The sequence below is a fragment of the Amblyraja radiata genome, chromosome 37, assembly GCF_010909765.2.
Source record: "Amblyraja radiata isolate CabotCenter1 chromosome 37, sAmbRad1.1.pri, whole genome shotgun sequence".
Classification (NCBI taxonomy): domain Eukaryota; kingdom Metazoa; phylum Chordata; class Chondrichthyes; order Rajiformes; family Rajidae; genus Amblyraja; species Amblyraja radiata.
Genome location: NC_045992.1, coordinates 20,885,355 through 20,912,832, shown reverse-complemented (window position 1 = coordinate 20,912,832; position 27,478 = coordinate 20,885,355). Strand labels below are relative to the sequence as shown.

The following is a 27,478-nucleotide window of genomic DNA, read 5'->3' as shown; positions in this document are numbered from 1 at the left end:
TACTGTCTAAAATGATTCCGACCCCACAACGGAAAATAAATGTTTGTGCAGATAAAGAGATTAGAGCATTAAACCCAGAGGGAACATTGAACGGACAGAGACCGTCATCGCTAAAATAACTAATTTGGTGAAGAAGACAACGAACATCCAGGAGTCTATATCGGTTGTGGTGGAAAGTGTTGGGCAGAAATATATCAACGGAGGAGAACCTGTGCGCAATGCGAACCAGGAAGCACCACATATTTAATTCATAATGTGACATCAACCGCGTCGACGTTTGCAGAAATATTACGCTGGACCCTTGCTGCATTCACAAAATAGAAGTTACTATTTAGCAGCGAATGACTACCTTACCCGTTGGGCAGGAAGTTATACCGGGGGGGGGGGGCGAGCCGCTGATTTGACTCTGTCACAGGAGCTACAATGGATGAGTCATAGGAGTGGTTTTGCCGGCACAGTTGCACACAGCTGCAGTTCGTGGCCGTGATCGTATAGTGGTTAGTACTCTGCGTTGTGGCCGCAGCAACCTCGGTTCGAATCCGAGTCACGGCAGGCCGTATTTTATAAATTCATGTTTTAGCTGTTGAGGGATATTCAACTCACTCGTTTTACTGAAACTAAGGTTGCTGCAAGCGGTTGAGTGTTTACCGTTGCCACAGCTTTATCCTCGGGACATTCCATCTCACATTCGAACATATAGAACTGGTGTGAATTTCGAAATGAACCGTGTCAACAGATTAGCAGGCACGATAATATAATCGGGATCTTTATGTATTTAACATTGAATGCTACCCGGGCCCGCGAAGTGCAAGAGAAGAAATCACCCGGGTTGCATCGGTAAATACATTGGAGCCCCGTTTCCCGAACCAGCCGCTGCCGACGGAGAACTGCGGTTTCCCGCAACATCCGTGTCTGGAAGTCACCTGCCGCAGATTATCTTCATTAAACTGAAAGTGTTGGGGCGGCTGACAAGCTGACTCAAGACTCGTCTGTTCACAGGCGCGCGACGTTAAACCTTGATTAGCTAAGTGCATGCCTGCTGGTAAATAATTTCTCATTACCGTCATATTAATACGTATTTCGGCCTGATGCACGTTACCAATGCAAAGCACCCAGTTCTGCGGATCCCGTCAATTTTGATTGTAGTGCACTCAATTTTATATTCTAGGATCAAAGGAAAGCATATTGAATTAATGTTTCATGGCCAAGTATTCCCACATACAAGGACTTTACCTTGGTGCACAAGTTTAATTTCCCGGATGGCAGGGCTGTCATGCTGAGGCTTCTATACTCTAGAATTTGGAAGAATGAGAGGGGATCTATTTGAAATATAAAAGATTGTTAAGAGTTTCGACACGCTAGAGGCCGGAAACGTGTTCCCGATGTTGGGGAAGTCCAGAACCAGGGGCCACGTTTTAAGAATAAGTGGTAAGCCATTTAGAACGGAGATGAGGAGACTCTTTTTTCACACAGAGCGTTGTGAGTCCGTGGAATTCTATGTCTCGGTGATTGAGGACCGTTCTCTGGATAAGATAGTTATCAAGACCGTTCGCTGTTAAAGATAGCGAAGTCAGGTGATATGGGGAGAAAGCAGGAACGGGGTACTGATTTGGATGATCAGCCATGATCATATCGAATGGCGGTGCTGTCTCGAAGGGCCGAATGGCCTACTCCTGCACCTATTGTCTAATGTCTATTGTCTAATGTCTATTGCTTCGCTCGCAAACAACAACACGACATTGTAAAGTAACAATAAAGAATGACACATAAAAATGTAATAATAACGCATTAGAGTTTAACATGAGGATGAAATTAAATACCAGAGTGAAATGAGGCTAGAGACTATTGGTTATTGAGTAGAGCTACTACTCGTGGAAAAAAGCTATTTTTTCTGTCCGGCTATGGCGGCTTTGACAGTCCGTAGTCGCCTTGCAGGTGGATGTGCTTCAAAGAGTTTGTGGCCCGGCCAAGAGATCTTACCCGATCGCTTCCCGGTCCTTGCAGTGTACAGTTCGTTAATGCGGGGGAGTTTGCAGCTAACAACATTCTCAGCTGGTAACGTTTCGGGCCGAAACACTTCTTCAGTCTGAAGAAGGGTTTCGGCCCGAAACGTTACCTATTTCCTTCGCTCCATAGATGCGGCTGCACCCGCTGAGTTTTCCAAGCATTTTTGTGTACCTTCGATGTTCCAGCATCTGCAGTTCCTTCTGGAACATTCTCAGCTGATCGTACGATTCGCTGCAGCCTACGGATGTCGTGCTTTATGGCTGCCAAAGCAGACCATAAGGTGAGGGCAGGCTCTACGATGGCAGTATAGATTTGGACCATAATTGTCTGTAGCAGATTGTGTTTCCTCAGCTGCCGCAGGAAGTACATCTTCTGTTGGGCCTTCGACTGTGGAGTCGATGGTTGCCCCACATTTCCGGCCGTTGGAGATGATAGTTCCAAGGAACTTAAAATACTCCAAAGATGTGACTGTGCTGTTGTTGATGGTGAGTGGGTGGGGGGGGGGGGGGGGGGGGGGGGGGGGGGGGGGGGAGGGAGAGTACTCCTAATGTATCCAATCAATTCCACTGTCGTAAGAGCATTGAGCTCCAGGTTGTTACGAAGGTACCAGGACAGGAGCTGAGTCCCCATCAATTGAGGGTTATGTCGTCATGAAACTTGAGAAGCTTGGCAGAGGATTCTGTGGAGTTGCAGTCGTTGGTGTAGTGAGAGTAAATGGAGTACGTTGCCTTGCGATGGTTGTATGCTGAGGGTCAGCGGGTCTGAAATGTGCTTCCCCAGCTTTACATGCTGCTTCCTGTCTGTCAGGATTTTATGTGATCCATTAACAGACGGTTTCAGGCACAGTGAACCTGGAGAGTTTGGAGTGTAGTTGAATGGTGTTGAATTCAGAGCTAAAATCAACAAACAAAATCCACGCATAGGTCCCCTTGCTGTCTAGGTGCTGGAGGATGAAGTGCAGGCCTAGGTTGACTGCCCCATCCACCGATCTATTGGCCCGGTATGCAAACTGCAGAGGATCCAGCACGGGGTTCGTGATATTTTTGAGTTTGTCCAGTACATATCTTTCAAGGGTCTTTATGACTATAGGTCAGTGCGATAGGTCTGTCATCATTACGTCCAGTAATCCTTGTCCTTTAGACAATTGCGGAGACTTTGAAGCCGGCAGGGACAGTACAGCTTGCGGGGGCTGGTTGAAAATGTCTATGTCGTCTGTACACCTGAGAGCCCTGGACCAATACTATCAAAGATCCTTACGAAAGATTCTGAGGATCAGCTGGGAGGACAAACGCACCAACATTTGCGTGTTGGAGGAAGCCAACATGACCAGCATCACCACCACAATAATGCAGCACCAAATTCGATTCAACCCACATCTCCCTGAACAAATCCCGTACCCTCAATTGAAGGACCGTCGTCGAGCCCCCGGCGGGCCAAAGAAACGCTTCAAGAACAATATCAATAACAGTCTGAAGAAATTCCACATCACATCAAGCAACTGGACAAGCGCTCCTGGAGGAAATCCGTGCAGGAAGGAGCTGCACTTCACGAAATGGAACTACGCAGTGTCGCAGAAACAAAGCCACAGCACCATAAGGAGAGAGAGAAGGGGGCTCGACGACTACCAACCACCGCCATTCTCCAATGGCCACGTTGCACCAAGGTGTGTGGATCGCAGATCGGCCTCTGCTAACATCTGCACACCCAAAAGTAGACGACCCTATGGAGAGAGGACAGTCATACTTGTTTCGAGTGACCGCCGATGAGACTGGCGCCATGTTTTTCAGCAGAGAGGTTGTGGAAACTTTGCACGATTCTGGAGATCTTGGGCTATTCTGTCTTCTGAATGGCCTCTCCAGATCCTCAATGTCTATTGTTAATGATGGAGAAGTGGCTTGGCTGATGTTGGTCAGCAAGGCGGGGTGGGTAGTGGACGTGGGCTCAGTCATTGCAGACTTGAGCCAGGCTGTAAGTGGGTGTTAAGTGTTGATTGGAGAGAGGTGGATTGGAGTTCGTTCAACAATCTTGATTACCGGTCTGTTCTAGTGCAGCAATTCACCTATAACTTGGCTGTACAAATGTTATACAGCTTGAGAAACTCGACAATACACAACTCAGTCTAAACTCCTATACAATCCCAAGGACCCATCTTGCCACGTAGACACAACATTCAGATTGCTTGAGAGATTCTCGACGATTTGGACAGCTGCTGTTTTAAACTACAGTCCCCTGTATAGTCGGATCTGCGGCCTATTGTGTCCAGTTCGCAAACAACTCCGTATTTGATGGTAAAAATGTTAATCATTACTGCATTTTGCAAAACAGTTCTGCACTGTATTAGTTCACAATGATTAGTTCACAAATTCTATTCCGTCCTCGTCGCCAATGTCCTAACATTTCAATGAAGAACTAGACGTACACACTGGTTGCCTAGATCACTTACAGAGACAGACTTATTACCAGGCATTCCCTGCTTTATTAAACACCAACTCATTAACATACACATGAATATGTCGGAACATATTACACCCGAGCGCCTTGGTCTGATCCACCTCATTAGCTTTAGCCAACGACCATTCAGGTGACAGTCAGGTTGCAGGGCCGAACTTCATTGCTTCAGTTGTTGATTCGATGATCAATTGAGGATTTTGTATTGGCTTCTTGTAGAATGCGACTATGTACCAGAGATAAGACCCAGTTCGATAAAACATTACACTCATGTTTTCGATGTTTTTCCTTGGAATTATTACGCACGCTATCTATCAATTTATTTATTCCACCGTTATATGCAGCGACTATTTCAAACTTCTTCGGAAATACTTGCGATATATTTCCCCAACCTTACTGATTGTCCCGGCATCTTGAAATCCCATGACTGCCAATCTCAGTACCTTGCCTCTCAGCTGTTTTCATTGTTTACTAAGTGCTGCTACATCTAGGTATTCATTGTGGCTATGCCTACTGCAAATCATCTTCGAGTTCTACATTTACCCATTTCCCAGTAACTGGTCCCTTAACAAATATTTTAACGAGTCCCTTGTGGGTATGGAACATCATTCCAGAATGTCCAACCCTCTAAGGTTAGACATAACCTGCATTTGACCGAAAATTGCACTACTGCTACTGTATATACATATATATATATATATATATATATATTACTGTTCAATTATTCTGTGTTCGCACTTCTGGGCGAGATGCTAACTGCATTTCGTTGTCACTCTACTTGTACACTGCACAATAACAATAAAGTTTGAATCTGAATCTGAATAAAGATTATTGCTTCTCCTTTCGAAGTAATCACTGTGCTGCGAGCAAACGCCACTGCAATACCTTCATTCATGGTTCGGGCTCTCGGCAGTGTTTGTACGAGGCAAGTGAGTTGAACACCCATTTTACCAACGATCAATGTTGATCGCCACATATTACAGTAAGCTGTTTTCGTTTCCTACTTCGATGCATCATAAACTGCATTTCTTTCTTTCCCTTTTGAAATTCGGAGCCAACCCCTAATACTACAATCCCAAAATGCTTAAGTAACATTGCACCATTTGTCCGATCATTAGTGTAGCCTAATTTGTACAGTCGATGGTATTTCCATTATCATTTATACTTCTATTCAATTAACATTTTTTCTTTTCTTCCAATTAGGGATTCTGATTGTTAAATAGGGTCTCGTTTGAGCGTGCATAATGGTCTCACCCATCCGGGCTGGAGACATAGAAACATAGAAACATAGAAAATAGGTGCAGGAGTAGGCTATTCGGCCATTCTTGCCTGCACCGCCATGCAATATGATCATGGCTGATCATCCAACGCAGGATCCTGTACCTGCCTTCTCTCCATACTCCCTGATACATTTAGCCCCAAGGGCCACATCTAACTCCCTCTTAAATATAGCCAATGAACTGGCCTCAACTACCTTCTGTGGCAGAGAATTCCAGAGATTCACCACTCTCTGTGTGAAAAATGTTTTTCTAATCTCTGTCCTAAAAGATTTCCCCCTTATCCTTAAACTGAGACCCCTTGTTCTGGACTTCCCCAACATCGGGAACAATCTTCCTGCATCTAGCCTGTCCAACTCCGGGAGAATGTTAACCTTCATCTTTCATCATATTAGCTTCAATGATTTCAGTTTTTCACAATCTATGATCATTTACCGATGAATTACCTCATTCGTAAGTTCAGACAATGTTTCTGGAATACCTAGATTTCTGGAGCGCTAGTATAGGTGTTGGGGGCTGAAGGGACTGGTTTCCAGAGGGCTGGTATGGTCATTGTGTGCCGAGTAGATTCTTGGGGTGGCAGCTCACTCATTCGCGGCTGGTGTGCTGGCAGTTGGGTAACGACTATTCCTTGAAATTCCATTTCAAGCAGGGTGTAAGGCCACCAAATCCAAGTGCGGTTTCATAGCACTTGAAACAGCGTGCAAGGCCAGCAAATTCAAGTGCAGTTTCATACCACTTCAAGCAGGGTGCAAGGCTACCAAATTCAAATGCAGTTTGATACCATTTTAAGCAGGGTGCAAGACTACCAAATATGTGCATTTTCAAACCACTTCAAGCAGGGTGCAAGGCTGCCAAATTCAAATGCAGTTTCATACCATTTCAAGCACGATGCAAGGGCATCAAATTCAAATACACTTATAGGGGTGTATTATAGACCGCCAAATGGGGAGCGAGAATTGGAAGAGCTTGCAGATGTAAGGAGATTGCAGATATTAGTAGTAAGCCCAAGGTAGTGATTGTGGGAGATTTCAATTTTCCACACATAGACTGGGAAACACATTCTGTAAATGGGCTGGGTGGGTTGGAGTTTCTAAAATGTGTGCAGGATATTTTTTTACAGCAATACATAGAAGTACCTACTAGGGAAGGGGCGGTGCTGGACCTCCTTTTAGGAAATGAGACGGGTCAGGTGGCAGAGGTATGCGTTGGGGAACAGTTCAGGACCAGTGATCACAATACCATTAGTTTCAATATAATTATGGAGAAGGTCAGAACTGGACCTAGGGTTGAGATTTTTGATTGGAGAAAGGCTAACTTTGAGGAGATGCGAAAGGATTTAAAAGGAGTAAATTGGGACAGTTTGTTTTATGGGAAAGATGTGGAAGAGAAATGGAGGACATTTAAAGGTGAAATTTTAAGAGTACAGAATCTTTATGTCCCTGTTCGGTTGAAAGGAAATAGTAAACATTGGAAAGAGCCATGGTTTTCAAGGGAAATTGGACATTTAGTTCGGACAAAGAGAGATATCTAAAATAATTATAGGCAGCATGGAGTAAATGAGGTGCTTGAGGAGTATAAAGAATGTAAAAAGAGTCTTAAAAAAGAAATTAGAAAAGCTAAAAGAAGATATGAGGTTGCTTTGGCAAGTAAGGTGAAAGTAAATCCAAAGGGTTTCTACAGCTACATTAATAGCAAAAGGATAACGAGGGATAAAATTGGTCCATTAGAGAATCAGAGTGGACAGCTATCTGCAGAGCCAAAAGAGATGGGGGAGATATTAAACAATTTCTTTTCTTCGGTATTCACCAAGGAGAATGATATTGAATTATGTGAGGTAAGGGCAACAAGTCGAGTAGCTATAGAAACTATGAGATTCAAAGGAGAGGAAGTACTGACACTTTTGAGAAATATAAAAGTGGATAAGTCTCCAGGTCCGGACAGGATATTCCCTAGGACATTGAGGGAAGTTAGTGTAGAAATAGCAGGGGCTATGCCAGAAATATTTCAAATGTCTTTAGAAACGGGAACAGTGCCGGAGGATTGGCGTACTGCGCATGTTGTTCCATTGTTTAAAACGTGGTCTAAGAGTAAACCTAGCAATTATAGACCTGTTAGTTTGACGTCAGTGGTGGGCAAATTAATGGAAAGGATACTTAGAGATAATATATATAAGCTTCTGGATAAACAGGGTCTGATTAGGAACAGTCAACATGGATTTGTGCCTGGAAGGTCATGTTTGACTAATCTTCTTGAATTTTTTGAAGAGGTTACTCGGGAAATTGATGAGGGTAAAGCCATGGATGTTGTATATATGGACTTCAGTAAGGCCTATGACAAGGTTCCACACGGAAGGTTGGTTAAGAAGGTTCAATGGTTGGGTATTAATGGTGGAGTAGCAAGATGGATCCAACTGTGGCTGAATGGGTGATGCCAGAGAGTAATGGTGGATGGTTGTTTGTCAGGTTGGAGGCCAGTGACTAGTGGGGTACCACAGGGACCTGTGTTGGGTCCACTGTTGTTTGTCATTTACATCAATGATCTGGATGATGGTGTGGTAAATTGGATTAGTAAGTATGCAGATGATACTAAGATAGGTGGGGTTGTGGATAATGAAGTAGATTTTCAAAGTCTACAGAGATATTTATGCCGGTTGGAAGAGTGTACTGAAAGATGGCAGATGGAGTTTAATGCTGATAAGTGTGAGGTGCTACATCTTGGCAGGACAAATCAAAATAGGACGTACATGGTAAATGGTAGGGAATTGAAGAATGCAGGTGAACATAGGGATCTTGGAATAACTGTGCACAGTTCCCTGAAAGTGGAATCTCATGTAGATAGGGTGGTAAATAAAGCTTTTGGTGTGCTGGCTTTTATAAATCAGAGCATTGAGTATAAAAGTTGGGATGTAATGTTAAAATTGTACAAGGCATTGGTGAGGCCAATTCTGGAGTATGGTGTACAATTTTGGTAGCCTAATTATAGGAAGGATGTCAACAAAATAGAGAGAGTACAGAGGAGATTTACTAGAATGTTGCCTGGGTTTCAGCAACTAAGTTACAGAGAAAGGTTGAACAAGTTAGGGCTTTATTCGTTGGAGCGCAGAAGGTTAAGGGGGGACTTGATAGAGGTCTTTAAAATGATGAGAGGGATAGACAGAGTTGACGTGGATAAGCTATTCCCACTGAGAGTAGGGAAGATTCAAACAAGGGGACATGACTTGAGAATTAAGGGACAAAAGTTTAGGGGTAACATGAGGGGGTACTTCTTTACTCAGAGAGTGGTGGCTGTGTGGAATGAGCTTCCAGTGAAGGTGGTGGAGGCAGGTTCGTTTTTATCATTTAAAAATAAATTGGATAGTTATATGGACGGGAAAGGAATGGAGGGTTATGGTCTGAGCGCAGGTATATGGGACTAGGGGAGAATACGTGTTCGGCACGGACTAGAAGGATCGTGATGGCCTGTTTCCGTGCTGTAATTGTTATATGGTTATAAGTGCAGTTTCATACCACTTCAAGCAGTGTGCAAGGCTATCAAATTCAAGCGCAGTTTCATAGCACTTGAAGCAGCGAGGAAGACCAGCAAATTCAAGTGCAGTTTCATACCACTTCAAGCAGGGTGCGAGGCTACCAAATTCAAATGCAGTTTGATACAATTTGAAGCAGGATGCAAGACTACCAAATTAAAGTACAGTTTCATACCATTCCAAGCAGGGTTTAAGGCCACGGAATTCAAGTGCAGTTTCATACCATTTCAAGCAGGGTGCCAGGCAACCAAATTCAAGTGCAGTTTCCTGCAAGTTCAAGCAGGGTGCAAGGCCAACAAATTCAAGTGCAGTATCCTAACACTTCAAGCAGGATGCAAGGCCACCATATTCAAGTGCAGTTTCCTACCACTTCAAGCAGGGAGCAAGGCCACCAATTTCAAGTGCAGTTCCTTACCACTTCAAGCAGGGTGCAAGGCCACCAAATTCAAGTACAGTTTCCTACCATTTCAAGCAGGGTGCAAGGCCACCAAATCCGGAGCGGTAGAATGGGTGTTGTGGACCAAAGGGACTGTTTTCCAGAGGGCTAGTATGGACATTGCGGGCCTAATAGATTCTTGGGCTGGTAGCTCAGTCACTCAGGCCTGGCAGCTCAATAACTCAGGCCTGCCTGAAATTCTGCCGAAAACGGTCAGAGATTGTGAGAGAGAAGGGGGAGAGGATGGACAATCCATTTTAGACATTTTCATCTTTTCTTTCAGTTGCAAAAGGCACACAGTTTCAAAAGGCTCACGGTTGCAAAAGGCAGCTTCGGCAGCTTCGACCGCCCTGGGCCGCGGAGTGAGAACCGGCCCGTTTGTGGAGCTCGGATTCAGCCGCGGGACTTGCACACCATCACACGGCGGGGTTGCAACATCGGATGCTTGGATTGCCTCGGCGCAGAGGGAGAGCAAGGAGGGAAGCTACCATGACTTTGGGACTTTAAACTGTGTTGAGTGTTTGTTTTGTTATTATTCTATGTTATGACTGCAGGCTAAACCATTTCGTTGCACTGACAAGTGCAATGACAATAAAATTGAATCCAATCCAATCCAAAAGGCACACAATTGCGAAAGGCACACAGTTACAAAAGGCACTCATTGCAACAGCCGCACAGATGGAAAATACACAGTTTAAAACACATAATGGGCACTCACTGGTCAGTATTCTCAGTATTCTGTCGATTTCCAGCTCGGACTGAGTCGTGACCCTCTCCCTCCCCCATCCCCCACGCCCACACATCCGGCTTTTATAGCCCCTCCCCTCCCACCCGAAGGGGCGTGGCCTTCATGGCGTGATTGGCAGGAGAGGGAATCTCACCATTTTCTAAACATCAATAAGTCTTTTATTTTTCATCGATTAGGATTTGTCTTTCCTGAATGTTCAGTGTAAGCCGCTGACTATGTTTATGCATAATCTTCTAATTTTCTCCTTGACCTCTTTTTAACAAGAGTTATATTGGCTCAATTTCGTGTCACTATTCCAAGCCTATTTTTACAGTTTTCTGGAAAACTTCAAATTTCCGGTCATTAGTTTATCCTTGTGGTATGATCCACGACCTGTATCTGCCATTCTTTGGCAAAGGTCCCCAGACTGTAGGTGTGGGCCTACTGATATCACCATTAGAAGCCCATGACCCTGCATTACTTCTCATTTTTCTTTTGAACTAACATTCATTTAAAATTATCTGTTTCTCTGAGGCTGTCAAAGTTCTTCACATTCTGTCTGTGTAATTTGTCCCCGTGTCCTTTGAGTATAGGAGCAGGGAGGTTCTCCTGCAGTTGTACGGGGTCTTGGTGAGACCACACCTGGAGTATTGCGTACAGTTTTGGTCTCCAAATCTGAGGAAGGACATTATTGCCATAGAGGGAGTGCATTGAAGGTTCACCAGACTGATGTCAGGATTTTCATATGAAGAAAGACTGGAGAGACTCGGCTTATACTCACTAGAATTTAGGAGATTGAGAGGGGATCTTATAGAAACTTATAACATCCTTAAGGGGTTGGACAGGCTAGATGCAGGAAGATTGTTCCCGATGTTGGGGAAGTCCAGGACAAGGGGTCACAGCTTAAGGATAAGGGGGAAATCCTTTAAGACCGAGAGGAGAAAAACATTTTTCACACAGAGAGTGGTGAATCTCTGGAACTCTCTGCCACAGAGGGTAGTTGAGGCCAGTTCATTGGCTATATTTAAGAGGGAGTTAGATGTGGCCCTTGTGGCTTAAGGGATCAGGGGGTATGAAGAGAAGGCAGGTACGGGGTACTGAGTTGGATGATCAGCCATGATCATATTGAATGACGGTGCAGGCTCGAAGGGCCGAATACCTATTTTCTATGTATCTATGTATCGTTCTGATTACTGTCGGAATCTGGGCTGTTGGCACTGCATTTTTTTTACGTTCATATCATAGGATGTGTATATTCCAGGATCTCGTCATAGCTATTGTCCTGTACATATGATTTTTTTGTTTCGAAGTTTATCAAGTGAAATATTTATGTTATGCTGACAATGTTTGTTTTGGGTCAGATGTCAAATATGACTGGGCACGTGTGTGAACTCACACAGAAGCATTTTCTCATGTCGGTTTTATCTTTCAAACTCTTTTTTTGAAAGCTAGAATGTTCATATCTTTAGCAGATATCTTTAGCATTATAGTTCTGATGGTAGGAAAACAGGAATGAATAAATTAATATCTTACAATAATTTTCTAATGTATTACTTTGTGTGGTGCCACTTGGAAACGTGTATGACATTTGGTTCACTTTCCAGAGAATGGTCCTGACAAACTGTGATTTTTAAAAAGCTGGAATGTTCATATATTTAGCAGACATGCATTCAAGTTCTGTAGGAAGGAAAATATCAAATAAAATTAATCTCTTACAATAATATTTTAATGTATTACTTTATGTGATGCCATTTGGTGACGTGTGTATTATTTTGATTAACTTTCCAAAGGAGGGCCCTTCGAAGGTTTTTAGATCCTGTCACCAAGCGTTTTCTCAACTGGCGATGCTTCAGGAACGTATCGGTTTTCTATGATTTTTTTCGATTTTGGTTTTATTATGATGGACTATAGTTTGTACTGTGGAACCCTAGGACCCTCATTTGATGTTGTTTGTGCTATTTGTTGCCAATCTCAATATAGTGTATGCTCCTCTGATACTTTATGTGTTTTAAACTACGATCAGGTTTCGCCCGAAACAAGGTTCCATATGTCGTCATCATACCATACCAGTTCCTGTATCTCAGATATTTCAAACACGTTGGAAACCTTACATCTTGAAGAATTGCGATTCCTCCTAACAGACAAAGTAGACCAATTCTTAAGGATTTGGTCTCCATTTGTCGACTTTTTACAAGCATATGGCGCAACACAAACGTAGACATAATCTGTTTCAGGATTGGGTGAATGGTGGTCAAGAATAATAAATAGCTATCTCTCCTTTATTATTCTGCTTTCTACCTCTTCTTCTTTTCTCTCTATTTTCTTTCTTTTCTCCTTTCCTTTTTCTCACCCGATATCACACACCTCTCAATTTCTCTCCTATTCTATTTCTGTCTCCTCTTTACTGTTAAAATAAAAAATACAAAACAAATATAAAAATAGTAGACCTCGAAAGAAAACCTATGTGTGATAAACAAACTTTTCCACAAACTCTCCTTCTTTCTGTTACTGGATATCTCTGCACGTTTCACCACGATGTATATCTATCTTACTGTCGGTCTCTATTCAGTCAAATTTTGTATCTCTCCATGGAATGACGCAATCCCCCTCACATTTTCTTTCCTTGCTAGCTCGGCATCGTCCAGACGTGTAGGGATTTATATTGCTGGTCCCTAATGTCCATCAAAAAGCAGTGGCACCAGCGCTAACTACTTTCCCAATCATCAATCTTCCACCAAACACAAACTTCTATCTTTCTCACCTCCATTTTGCATATTCTATGTCAATGAAAAATTACCTCGTGTATCGGACTTGAATGGGACTTTACGCAATATTACCACTGCTGTGTTCGTTTATGATTAATGATTTATACCGCAATCACAGCAGAATGTTCTTTACAGCCTCTACGTTTTAATAATTAATTAGTGTTGTCTCTCCGTTTATTAATCAGAAGCGAAGTGTAAAGTAAATGTGGGCTGTTACTTTATCCAGACATTTGATTGGGTCACTATGATGATGATCCAACCGTTTGTGATTATTAATAGCAGAATGTTCTCCAAACGGGAAGGAAGTCGAACTGCACCGAAAAGCACTAGGCGGAATGGCGATGAACATAATCTTGATAGTTGTAATCTTGGTGATCTTTTGGCCTCCCGTTACCGAAATGGATATGATGTCACGTCCAATATATAACGGTAGGTGCACTTCATTATACACAATTTGCGAAACCTTTGCCAGCAATCAAAATCCGAAAACATCAGAGTGGACACGTAACACATTGCACCGATATCCAACTCGCAGTTCCTATGTCTCCCTACCTGTCGCCTTACAAGCCAAATTATTCTGATACATTTGGCTTATTGGGAAACTGCACGTCTACCTGACATGCAGAGTCTTTGCCGTGGACCCGCTGGATGAGGAAAGAAACATCTCCGCAACCTCCCTTCCGAACGTTGCGATATTTTATATTTATTATTCTGGTTTTCACACATGCGCCACCCGATGAGAAGCAACGGAAAATCCTCCCACTCAAGAGTTCGACGTACTAAATGTGAAAGCAATGCAGATGTTCAATCGCGGAATGCTTTGTAGAATCAGACAGACGAAATGGGTATTACTGTGAAAATTGTAGAATATCTTAATTGATCAGGAATGGGCGTGTAGTACAATAGCAAACACAACGAAGACTAGAGATGTAAAACCGGAGGGCTCAATGTTTTCCACTATCGCCGCTTGCTGAGTCTATTAATATTGATTATACTCTCCCGTTGCAAGTGAACTGACATCTTATATTTCTGGATTTCAGATCCGGAGTATAGCTGTGGCAAAGAAAAAGGAGTTTGCATGATTAAACCGTGCCCTCGATTTACAAAATCAGTTCCCTCTGATTGTGTACCTAAAATGTTCTGTTGCAAGGGCTTCGACGGGGTCACTGGAATGCCACGGAGGAGCAGTCGTAGGTTCTCTGTTTAATTCAAGATTCGCGTGACTGAATGGGCTTTGCGAACGGCACGTTCTGTTTAACTGAATAGTTTCTGAATAAATTAATGCATCGCGCACTGTTTAACATCCGTATTTTATTTACAGTTGGAAATAGGGGGGCTCTATTGCCGTGGGTTATAGTGTCAATCGATAGTATACCACTGAGAAGAACGATGGAAAGCTATAATGGGAAAGTGGCTGTGGATGGGCAATTCAGAGTCGTAAATTCAAAGTCAGAAGGAAGTTGGAATAAATATGGACGACGGAGTCTGACGACCTAGTATCAAGTATGCTGGAATCATTCGTCAGATGCTATCTAATCCAAGATGGGTAGTAGAGCATCTGGACAATATATAGGGTTACAACACAGGAACATCGGCCACGGAGTTATTTGCCGAACATGACGAAGTTAATCTAACTGCTGTCTGCATGCCATCCATATCCGTACTTCTCTTACATATCCATCTGCCTTTCTACAATGTTCTTAAACGCTACGATCATACCTGTTTCCCCCAATGCACCTGGCAGCATTGTAAAGTAATACTAGGCGAGTTGCTAGAGGATTCTAGAATATCTAATGTTGTTCTCTTGCTTAAATACGCACAATTGAGATAAATCAGAAAATTATAGACCGATGAGCCTCACATTGGTAGTTAGGAAATATTCGGGGTGCATACCTTGAAATAGGATTTACTGATATTTGGAAGTGGTGGGCCAATTAACAACAGCCACAATTAATCTTTCCGATGAAGTTCATGTATTCATGAACTTCATGAATACTTCATGAAGTTCATGAAGTTCATGTACAGTTTTTATTCATTCATTCATTCATTCATTCATTCATTCATTCATTCATTCATTCATTCATTCATTCATTCATTCATTCATTCATTCGTATTGCAAACTTGATTTAGATTCCTGAGGAGTTGGCGAAGGCTATTCTTGAGGGTAGTGCAGCGGTTGTCGTGCACATGGACCTTAAAGAGGCACTTGACAAGATAAACTGATCTGGGATATTAGAACGTTTTATATTAACTGTGACTTGCTCGTTTGGGTTCACAACTGACTGTGTTAATCATAATTACAGTGGAAGGGGAAATTCCAGTTGGAAGCCAGTGACCAGTGTTAATCTGTTGCGATCCGTTCTGGGATCTCTGTTGTTTGTGAGAGATGTAAATGTCATCGTCGAACATGGTGACAGCACAAAATCGCTGCCTTTTCAGCCCTTGGAAAAGGCGGCAAAGAATACACCACCAAACATATTACAGACGTAGGCGAAGACTGGGCGGTCAGTGTTTAACGGGGCAGGTATAAGATACACTTTAGGAAGGCAAATGCAAGGGGAAGTATAACATTTATTGTAATATGTTGACCATCATTAATGGGGTCAAGGAAAGAGCGTTTACGTCACGGCCCTATTTCTACCAATCTTTCTACCACCACGCGCAAGGAGCACAAGAAGCGCAAGACAGACACCATTGTATGCGGATGCCGAGAAGGGTGTTGAGCTCTAGCGGAACATTTTTTAATCTTGTGATGTGGACTTGATACGAAGAAGACCAGCATTAATGGGGAGATGGAATTTGGCGTAAAAATGTAGAGCCCCTGAACGTTTTCGAGTGTTTCTCGAAGATGTCCATCACGATCTTGCTTCCACGTTTATCCAGTGTTTGTTCTCAGGTGATGTTGGTCAACTTTCATTTTTCTAACTGAACACCTTTGAAAATGCGCAAGCAACACATTCACAATTCACAACTTCTAACTCCTCCATTTGTGCTTGAAACCTAGTAAACCTAGTAAATCGAATATTATGTTCAAGAGACAATCTAAAATAGAAAACGAGGATTAGTGGGAATATACTAACGGTCATGAACACTTCTCCTGCTCTCGATCTCCGGGTATCTGGAAAATTCGACAGCGGACTAATTTGGGGGGTTGTGCTGCATATTCAACTGTTTCTGTCCGTTAACACGTTTTGGAGCAGAATGAGCACAAATAGCATTGGGTTGGAGGGACATTTTAAATGTTATCCAATGAACCCCACAGCTGTGAATGACCGGCACTGCTTTTCACATGACAGAAGGAAGCGTCGTGGCCAAGGCGAACGGGTTTTCTGTGAAAAGTTTCAAGTCATATCCTTTTAAAATAAGAACGCCGTCACCGTTAGCAGAACCACCGGACACCATTTTCTCAGTACAACATTTGGTATTCAGCTTTGGCCAAAAATAAACCACACATTAATTAAATGTAACATTGGCCATGAAACAGACAAAGGAGTATTTCGCTGCATAAGGCAGTAGGGAATATATATTACACAAAGGGAGAAACAAGTAAAAAATAAACGGCGATTGACACAACATATTGGAGTTACCCAGAAGGTAAGGCAGCATATATGGATATGTGACGTTTCAGGACGGGAAAAATAAAATAAACACATCCTAGTAAAAATCTGTGGATGTGTCTTTCCATGAGGTCGGTAACCACACCGAGTAGATCCGCCGCTGCCACGATACGGTGAGCGACACATCTGGCGAGACAGCAACACCTTAAATGAGAATCTCTCTATTGCAATTCTTTGGCTACACAAACATGCTATAGGTTATATGTTACATTCTGATAGGAAATATTGGAATCCACAACGTTATACAATACAATACAATACAGTGCAATACAATACAATATAATACAATGCAAAGGACATTTATGATCACAGACTCCAATTGGTGAGGTGAAATTTGACTTGCTATTGCAGCACACGAATAAAGATAAGACACAACATTAATTATTTACCAATATACATAAAATCACCCCCCCCCCCCACAATGGTTCCCACTGTGAGGGAAGGCAGTAAAGTCCAGTCCCATCCCCGCTCACCCATAGACGGGCCTATTGAGGCCTCCGCAGTCGCCGCTACGGCAGATTGATGCTTCAGGCCCTCTCGTCGGATGAAGGAGCTTCGGCGTCGGAAGAACACTGTTAGCTGCTTGGAGTGTCTTTAGCGGCCGCTCCCTCCCCGGAGACCGCGGCTCACGAAGTCCACGGGCCGCGCTGGTCGGATCAGCAACACAGGCGATCTCGGCGAGAGATCCCAGTCTCCGCGGTGTTCAAAGTTCAGCACCGCCTGCGGCTGGAAGCTGCACAGACCGCAGCTCCGCGATGTTGGAGTCGGCGGTTACAGTACTCAGGAGCCCACCGCAAGGCGAACCGGGGAAGGCACTACCCGCTCCGTGCGCTGCGCCGTCGCGGAAGCTGAAGTTCTGGACGGTTCCGGCAGGAAAACGCCGCTCCAGTGTGTTGGTAGGCCGCGAGGCATGGGCGAAAATACGACGGAGAAAAGCCGCATCTCCGACAGGTAGGTACTGAGAAAAATAGTTTCCCCCTTTCCCACCCCCACCCCCCTCATAAAAAGACTAGAAGACCTCCAAAATAATCTCCTGTAGCTCACTAAAAGTAAAAAAAAAGGGTGAAAGGACTAACAGGTGCAGGTAGGGCAGCCATTCTCGACGGCGTCCCCAGATTATTTTGTGAAATAAAGACATTTTATCAGAGATCGTAAGGAAAGGAAGGATAAGCCTTTACATAGTTACATGTGTTATATATCAGAAAAGGGCACGTTGTAAAGGGGATTTCTGGGCAACGTGTGGGTCCGAATAGGACAGTGGACATTGAGCAGGCAATCAAAGGTGGGGGCGTCCCACCCTGGAGATCAATCAAAGACAACCATTCAGTTCTTAGGAGATGAATTAGGTAAATTGTTAATAGAGCTGACAATGTGACCCGTCGCTGCTCTCGGAGACGTCCGGCAGGATCCATGGGTCTTGCAATGTTGATTCGGTGTTAGGGAACAATTTTACAATATATTCAAAGTTACTGCTGCGCCTATAGCCATTACTGATATTGTGTAACTCCTTACAGGTGACTGCATGTACATGTGGGGGCGGGGATAGTGGAGAAAAAAGCAACACTTCTAGAATCCGCGCCACTCGAAACATAGGATTTCAATGTGAAGGTTAAACTTTGGTTTTCTAAGTCATCAGCATGGCCAATTTTGGCGATCAGTCTCCTAATACACCTGGAATTCAAAATCTCTTAGAAACAGGAAGTTAAATGCAGTATCAGATAATCTGCGGGCAAAATTATCCGGGATAATTTTCCAGGATAAGCGGGAGAGCGCGCTTTACCCGCGAAGAAGCACGTTTAGGGAATGTCAAAGGCAATGCAGCAAATCCGTCCACCACCGTAGCGAATGAAGGAGAAAAACCAAAGTGGATGGCATTGCGTACGGAGATCACGGTAGCATATTTTAAATTTTATAAGAATATATCAATCAAGTTTTATAATGGTTTCCCGCGAACAGCTTGGGTATACATAGAGACATAGAAAATACGCCATTTGGCCCTTCGAGCCAGCACTTTCAAAATGATCATGGCTGATCGTCCAAAATTAGAATCCGTTTCCCCATTCTCCCCATATCCTTGGATTCCATTTGCTCCAATAGCTATATCCAAACTCTATCTGGAACACATCCAGTGAGTTGGCCTCCACTGCCTTCTGTGGCAGATAATTCCACAGATTCACAACTCTCTGGATGAAATAATTTCCTCAATGACCGACTCCTTATTCTTAAACTGTGACCAATATTTCTGGACTCCCCCAACATAGGGAACATTCTTTTTCTGTATCTAGCCTGTTCAATCCCTTATTATGTTGCCTGTTTTTTATAAAATGACCTCATATTTCCAAATTCCAGTGAATATAAGCCCAGTCAATCCATTTGTTCATCATATGTCAGTGCCGCCATCCCGGGAATTAACTTGATGAACGTATTCTGCACTCCCTCAATAGCAAGAATGCCCTTCCTCAAATTAAGAGACCAAAGCTGCACACAATACACCACAATCTCATCAGGGCCTTGTGTAACTGGAGTAGAACCTCCTTGCTCCTATACTCAAATCGTCTCGCTATGAATGCGTTTTACACTGCCTGCAGTACCAGCAGGCCTACTCTCAGTGACTGATGTACAAGGACTCTCAAATCTCCCCATTTTCCTAATCTGCCATCATTTAGATAATAATATTTCTTCTTGTACTTGCCAGCAAAATAGATTACCTCATATTTATCCACATTAGTGTGCATCTGCCAATCATCTGGCCACTCACGCAACATATTCAAATCACCCTGCCGCCTCACAGCATCCTCCTCGCAGTTCAAACTATCACCCAGCTTCGTGTCATCCGCAAACTTTACATTTAATTCCTTCGCCTAAATCGTTCTTATATATTGCAAATAACGGGGGTCCCAGCACAGAGCCTTGCGGCACCGCACTCGTCGCTGCTTGCCGTTCTTAAAATATCTTGTTAATTCCTACTCTTTCGACTGTCTTTTGAAAGTCCAGTTACATCACATCAATTGGCTTTTCCTTATCCATTCTATTTGCAACATCCTCAAAAAATAATCCAGAATATTAGTCGAGGATGATTTGCCCTTCATAAATCCATGATCCTGTCACTGCTTTTCAAATGCGCTGCTGTTGAATCTTTAATAATAGACGCAAGCATCTTCCCCATTACCGATGTCAGGCTAATTGGTCTATAATTCCCTGTTTTCACTCTCGCTCCTTTCTTAAAAAAATGGGGTTACATTTTCCACCTTCCAGTCCCCAGGAACTGATCCAGAGTCCATAGAACATTGGAAAATGATTACCAATGCATCCCCAATTTCTAGGACCACCTCCTTGAATACGCTGGAATGCAAACCATCGAGTCCTAGGGATTTACCTGCCTTAAGTCAACACAGTTTTCCTAACCAATGCGGGCTTCCTTCAGTTCCTCCTTCCCACTAGATACTCGGTCCTCTAGTATTTCTAGATAGTGATAGAAGGGGAAGAAACGCGTTAAAAGGGGACATCATAGCAACTCGATGAATACAGGTGGCAGTCAATAGTCTCGAGGAAATCCCCCCAAGTTAAAAACAGGAAAGGAACAAATATTTCAGTCGACAAAGATTCGGTTTACGGTGGTCCATAATTATATGATAGCGTGAGGACGAAGGAGAGATGGCATCTCCACGAGCATCCATCTAACACGAGAAATGTGATCTTAAAAACCGGTGGCAGCAGCTTGCCTCCCTCCGGACTTGGCTATGGCGTGGAAAGTGTTCACAAAATATCTTATTGAAACATATACGATTGGTAAGGGTTTGGACACGCAAGAGGCAGGAAACGTGTTCCCGATGTTGGGAGAGTCCAGAACCAGGGGTCACAGTTCAAGAATAAGGGGTAAGCCATTTAGAACGGAGACGAGGAAACACTTTTTCTCACAGGGAGTTGTGAGTCTGTAGAATTCTCTGCCTCAGGCTGTTTCGTTGGATACTTTCAAGAGAGAGCTAGACAGGGCTCTTAAAAATTGCAGAGTCAGGGGATATGAGAAGAAGGCAGGAACGGGGAACTGATTAGGGATGATCAGCAATAATCACATTGAATGGAGGTGCTGGCTCGAAGGGCCGGATGTCCTACTCCTGCAGATATTGTCTATTGTCTATTGCCTAAACGGATTCAGACACCACAACAGAAAAGAACTGCTTGCGCAGATAAAGAGATTAGAACATTAAACCCAGAGGGAACATTGAACGGACAGAGGCGGCCATCGCTAAAATAATCAATTTGGTGAGGAAGACAACGAACATCCAGGAGTCTATATCAGAAGAGATAGATTATTCGTGGGTAGTGGTGGAAAGTGTTGGGCAGAAATATATCAACGGCGGAGAACTTATGCGCAATGCGAACCGGGAAGCACCACATATACGAATGTGAAATCAACCGCGTGGACGTTTGCAGATAGATTACACTGGACGCTTGCTGCATTCACAAAACAGAAGGTAGTATTTAGTAGCGAATGACTACTTTACCCGTTGGGCAGATGCATTTAATCTTCTGGAACCGTGGCTGAGGAAGTTATACTAGACAAGTTGGAGGTGGGAGGTGGATGGGGGGGGGAGGGAAATTAATGAAGGAGGCTTCTGGCTTGTCAGGCGTGATATACAGATTTCCCATTCCTCAGCATCCAAGAAGTTCTGGATTAGTGGAACCAATTGACTGAACACTTAAGACAAATATAGCTAAATCCATGATCGGAAGCAGAAAGGGATGGGTTCAGGTGCAGTTGAGGAAGTTCAAATACCCCAGAGCGCGAGCCGTTGAGTTGACAGGAGCTACAATGGATGAGTCATAGGAGTTTTAATGGTTTTGCCGGCGCAGTTAGCACACAACTGAAGTTTGTGGCCGTGATCGTATAGTGGTTAGTACTCTGCGTTGTGGCCGCAGCAACCTCGGTTCGAATCCGAGTCACGGCAATCCGTCTGTTATAAATTCATATTTCAGTTGTTCAGGGATATTCAACTCACTCGTTTTACTGAAACACAGGTTGCCGCAAGCGGTTGAATGTTTGCCGTTGCCAAAAGCTTTATCCTCGGGACATTCCATCTCGCATTCGAACATATAGAACTGTTGTGAATTTCGAAATGAACCGTGTCAACAGATTAGCAGGCACGATAATATAATCGGGATCTTTATATATTTAACATTGACTGCTACCCGGGCCCGCGAAGTGCTAGTGACGGAATCACCCTGGTTGCATCGGCAAATAAATTGGAGCCCCGATTCCCGAACCAGCCGCTGCCGACGGAGAGCTGCCGTTTCCCGCAACAGCAGTGTCTGGAAGTCACCTGCCGCAGATTATCTTCATTAAACTGAAAGTGTTGGGGCGGCTGACAAGCTGACTCAAGACGCGTCTGTTCACAGGCTCGCGACGTTAAACCTTGATTAGCTAAGTGCATGCCTGCTGGTAAATAATTTCTCATTATCGTCATATTAATACGTATTTCGGCCTGATGCACGTTACCAATGCAAAGCACCCAGTTCTGCGGATCCCGTCAATTTTGATTGTAGTGCACGCAATTTTATATTCTAGGATCAAAGGAAAGCATATTGAATTAATGTTTCATGGCCAAGTATTCACATATACAAGGACTTTGCCTTGGTGCACACGTTTAATTCCACGGATGGCAGGACTGTCATGCTGAGGCTTCTATACCCTGGAATTTAGAAGAATGAGATGGGACCTATTTGAAATATAGAAGATTGTTAAGAGTTTGGATACGCTAGAGGCCGGAAACGTGTTCCCGATGTTCGGGGAGTCCCGAACCAGCTGTCAAGTTTTAAGAATATGTGGTAAGCCATTTAGAACGAAGATAATTATACATTTTTTTCACACAGAGAATAGTGTGTCCGTGGAATTCTATGCCTCGGTGATTGAAGACGGTTCTCTGGATACTTTCAAGAGAGAGCTGGAGAGGGCTCTTAAAGATAACGGAGCCAGGTGATATGGGGAGAAGGCAGGAACAGGGTACTGATTGTGGAGGATCAGGCATGATCATAATGAATGGCGGTGCTGGCTCGAAGGGCCGAATGGCCTACTCCTGTCTATTGTCTATTGTCTAATGTCTATTGCTTCGCTCGCAAATAACAACACGATTTTGTTAAGTAACAATAAAGAATGACATATAAAACAGCACTACAGTTTAACATGAGGATGAAATTAAATACCAGATTAAAATGAGGCTAGAGACTATTGGTTATTGAGTAGAGCTATTACTCGTGGGAAAAAAAGCTGTTTTTATGTCCGGCTGTGGCGGCTTTGCCGGTCCGGAGTCGCCTTCCAGGTGGATGTGCTTCAAAGAATTTGTGGCCCGGCCAAGAGATCTTACCGACATACACTACAAACCAACTGACTCACATGGCTATCTGGACTACACGTCTTCCCACCCTGCCCCCTGTAAAGACTCCATCCCCTACTCCCAATTCCTCCGACTACGCCGCATCCGATCCCAGGATGAGACGTTCCACACCAGGTCATCGGAAATGTCCTCGTTCTTCAGGGAACGGGGATTCCCCTCCGCTACCATAGATGAGGCTCGCACCAGGGTCTCATCCATACCCCGGAACACTGCTCTCTCTCCCCATCCCCGCACTCGCAACAAGGGCAGAGTCCCCCTAGTCCTCACCTTTCACCCCACCAGCCGGCACATACAACACATAATCCTCCGCCACTTCCGCCACCTCCAACGTGACCCCACCACTCGCCACATCTTCCCACCCCCCCCCCCCTATGTCTGCCTTCCGCAAAGACCGCTCCCTCCGCAACTCCCTTGTCAATTCTTCCCTTCCCTCCCGTACCACCCCCTCCCCGGGCACTTTCCGTTGCAACCGCAAGAAATGCAACACCTGTCCCTTCACCTCCCCCCTCGACTCCATTCAAGGACCCAAGCAGTCGTTCCAGGTGCGACAAAGGTTCACCTGCATCTCCTCCAACCTCATCTACTGCATCCGCTGCTCTAGATGTCAGCTGATTTACATCGGGGAGACTAGCCGGAGGTTGAGCGATCGTTTCGCCGAACACCTCCGCTGAGTCCGCAAAAACCTACCCGAACTCCCGGTGGCTCAGCACTTCAACTCCCCCTCCCATTCCCAATCCGACCTCTCTGTCCTGGGTCTCCTCCATTGCAAGAGTGATCAACACCGGAAATTGGAGGAACATCACCTCATATTCCGCCTGGGTTGTTTGCGTCCCGATGGCATGAACGTTGAATTCTCCCAGTCTTGCTAGCCGTTGCTGTCTCCTCCCCTTCCTTAACCCTCGAGCTGTCTCCTCCCATCCCCCCGCCCTCGGGCTCCTCTTCCTTCTCCCCCCCCCCCCACCCCCTATCAGTCTGAAGAAGGGTTTCGGCCCGAAATGTCGCCCATTTCCTTCGCTCCATAGATGCTGCTGCACCCGCTGAGTTTCTCCAGCATTTTGTGTACCTTCGATCTTCCAGCATCTGCAGTTCCTTCTTGAACACAAGAGATCTTACCCGCTGGCTTCCCGGCCCTTGCTGTGTACAGTTCGTTAATGCAGGGGCAGTTTGCAGCCAACAACATTCTCAGCTAATCGTACGATTTGCTGCAGCCTACGGATGTCGTGCTTTATGGTTGAGCCAAACCAGACCATAAGGTGAGGACAGACTCGACGATGGCCGTATAGAATTGGACCATAAGTGCCTGTAGCAGATTGTGTTTCCTCAGCTGCGCAGGAAGTACATCCCCTGCAGGACCTTTTTGACTGTGGAGTCGATGGTGGCCCCTCATTTCAGGTCCTTGGAGATGATATTTCCAACGAAATTAAATGACACCACAGATGTGACTGTGGTGTTGTTGATGGTGAGTGGGGGGAGTGAAAGGAGAGTACTCCTAAAGTCTCCAATCAATTCCACTGTCTTAAGAGCATTGAGCTCCAGGTTGTTACGAAGGCACCAGTATACCAGCTGAGTCACTAAATGTCTGGAGGCAGATTCCGCCCCATCAATTGAGGGTTATGTCGTCCGCAAACTTGAGAAGCTTGACAGAGGAGTCTGCGGAGTTGCAGTCTTTAGTGTAGTGAGTGTAAAGGAGAGGATGGAGCACGTAGCATTGCGATCGTTCTATGCTGAGTGTCAGCGGGTCCGAGATGTGCTTCCCCAGCTTTACATGCTGCTTCCTGTCTTTCAAGAAGTATGTGATCCATTGACAGACGGTTTCGGGCACAATTAACTTGGAGAGTTTGGAGTGTAGTTGAATGGTGTTGAATTCAGTGCTAAAATCAACAAACAAAATCCATGCATAGATCCCCTTGCTGCCTAGGTACTGGGGATGAAGTACAGGCCTAGGTTGGCTGCCCCATCCACCGATCTCTTGGCCGGTATGCATACTGCAGAGTTCGTGATATTTTTCAGTTTGTCCAGTACATGTCTTTCAAGGGTCTTTATGATTGTAGAGGTCACTGCGATAGGTCTGTCATCATTAAGTCCAGTAACCATTGTCCTTTAGGCAATTGCGGAGAATTTGAAGCAGGCAGGGACAGTACAGCTGGTTGAAAATGTCTATGTCGTCTGTACACCAGAGAGCCCTGGACCAATACCATCAAAGATCCCTACGAAAGATTCTGAGGATCAGCTGGGAGGACAAACGCACCGACATTTGTGTTTTGGAGGAAGCCAACATGGCCTTAATCACCACCACAATAATGCAGCATCAAATTCGATGGACTGGCCATACCTATCACATGTCCAACCCACATCTCCCTAAACAAATCCCGTACCCTCAATTGAAGAAAGGTCGGCGGGCCAAAGAAACGCTTCAAGGACAATATCAATAATAGTCTGAAGAAATTCCACATCACATCAAGCAACTGGGAGCGTATTGCATTGGACAATCGATCCTGGAGGAAATCCGTGCAGGAAGGAGCTGCACTTCACGAAATGGAACTACGCAGTGTCGCAGAGACAAAGCCACAGCACCATCAGGAGAGAGAGCAGAGGGATCGACGACTACCAACCACCGCCAGTCTCCAATGGCCACGTTGCACCAAGGTGTGTGGATCGCAGATCGGCCTCTGCAGACATCTGCAAACCCACAAGTAGACGATCCTATGGGGAGAGGACAGTCACACTTGTTTCGAGTGACCGCTGTAGAGACTGGCGCAATTTGTTCAGCACAGAGGTTGAGGGTAGAAAGGAAACTTTGCCCGATCCTGGAGATTTTCGGCTATTCTGACTTCTGAATGGCCTCTCCACATCCTCAATTTCTATTGTTAATAACGGAGAAGTGGCCTGACTGGTGTTGGGCAGCAAGGAGGGGTGGGTAGTGGACGAGGGCTGAATCTTTGCTGACTTGAGCCAGGCTGTAAGTGGGTGTTAAGTGTTGATTGGAGAGGTGTGGTTTGGAGTTCGTTAAAAAATCTTGATTTCCTGTCGGTTCTAGTGTAACAATTCACCTATAACTTAGCTGTACAAAGGTTATACAGCTTGAGAAACACGACAAACCAAAACTCAGTCTAAACTCCTATACAATCCCAAGGTCCCATCTTACCACGTAGACACACCATACAGATAGCCTGACAAACTCGCGACGATTTGGACAGCTGCTGTTTAAAACTACCGTCCCCTGTATAGTAGGATCTGTAGCAATGTTACAACATTTTGAGATTTAAAAAATCTGTCTGTAATGTAAAACAAGTCTGTAATTTATCGCATCAGATAAAGCATAAAAATAAATTTAATTTGACACCTAATTCACTTTCATATCTTCAGTATTAAAAGAAATTATGGCTATTTTCTTACTCGGAAATCAGCATTTTCTTCCCTATTCCTTTTCCATTGACCTAACTCAAAAGCTGTGATCGAGGACAGTCAAAAGCCCACAACTTTCTTAAACATTAAGAGAACTGAAATACATGTTCAGTTATTATCGAATGAAGCATTCTGAAACAAATATGAAACAATCTTACTTGGATGACTTGAAATTAAAGCATATAATTAGTTAGTTAATTAATTGTAGCTAATTACAAAATTCAATTACTAGATCTAAACATCTATCAATGTCTTTAGAATAGATTAACATTTTTAAATAGCCTAAGTGTTCAAATAACATTCACAAAATAATTCACAAAAATATAACATAATTTTAAAATCGCATTGTCGTGGGTTTATAGGCCAAATAGAAGGAATTTAATGTGTAATGCCTGTAAATTAATGGCCATTTAAATCAGCTTGCGGGTGGGTTTTTCTGGAACGCGATCATTTAGAACGTTGCGGCTCGGTGAATTTAAACCCCATATCGGCAGGAAAAATATTGCCGGTTCGTATGGGAAAAAAATCACAGTTTCGCAACGTAAAATGTGAATTAAAGGCATTTTAAGGAGCACTTCTGTACATAAAATAAACGGCTTTCCTTTACCTGTCCTGTACCTGAAATCCGACCCCGTTGTCGGCGTTGACGGTTTTAGAAGCTGATTTTAAAATTACTCCCGCGCTGAGCTTGTCGGGCGATTAAAAAAAATTACACAGAACGGCCGTCGGCACAATTCTTCAGCAAAAGTTTGGACTCCAACAAAACGCGTTTAACCCCCCCCCCCCCCCTCAAACGCGCCAAAATCGCGCACACGGCCAGTGGCAGGACTGCAGCGCCGCTAAAGGTAAGATACCTAGTATCTGCATCATATTGTGTC

The 27,478-nt window shown here is 44.2% G+C and overlaps 1 long non-coding RNA gene and 2 other non-coding genes across 3 annotated transcripts; all 3 read left to right on the top strand.

Moving 5' to 3' along the window:
- The first annotated feature begins 480 nt into the window (after positions 1-480).
- Positions 481-552, top strand: trnah-gug. Its single transcript has one exon. It is a non-coding gene; the product is annotated as a tRNA-His (tRNA).
- Positions 553-3,527: 2,975 nt separating this feature from the next.
- LOC116966490 lies at positions 3,528-25,890 on the top strand. The gene is made up of 3 exons (XR_004410037.1): positions 3,528-3,674; positions 14,729-14,732; positions 25,857-25,890. It is a non-coding gene; the product is annotated as an uncharacterized LOC116966490 (long non-coding RNA).
- trnah-gug lies at positions 21,681-21,752 on the top strand. The gene has a single exon. It is a non-coding gene; the product is annotated as a tRNA-His (tRNA).
- Positions 25,891-27,478: the final 1,588 nt, after the last annotated feature.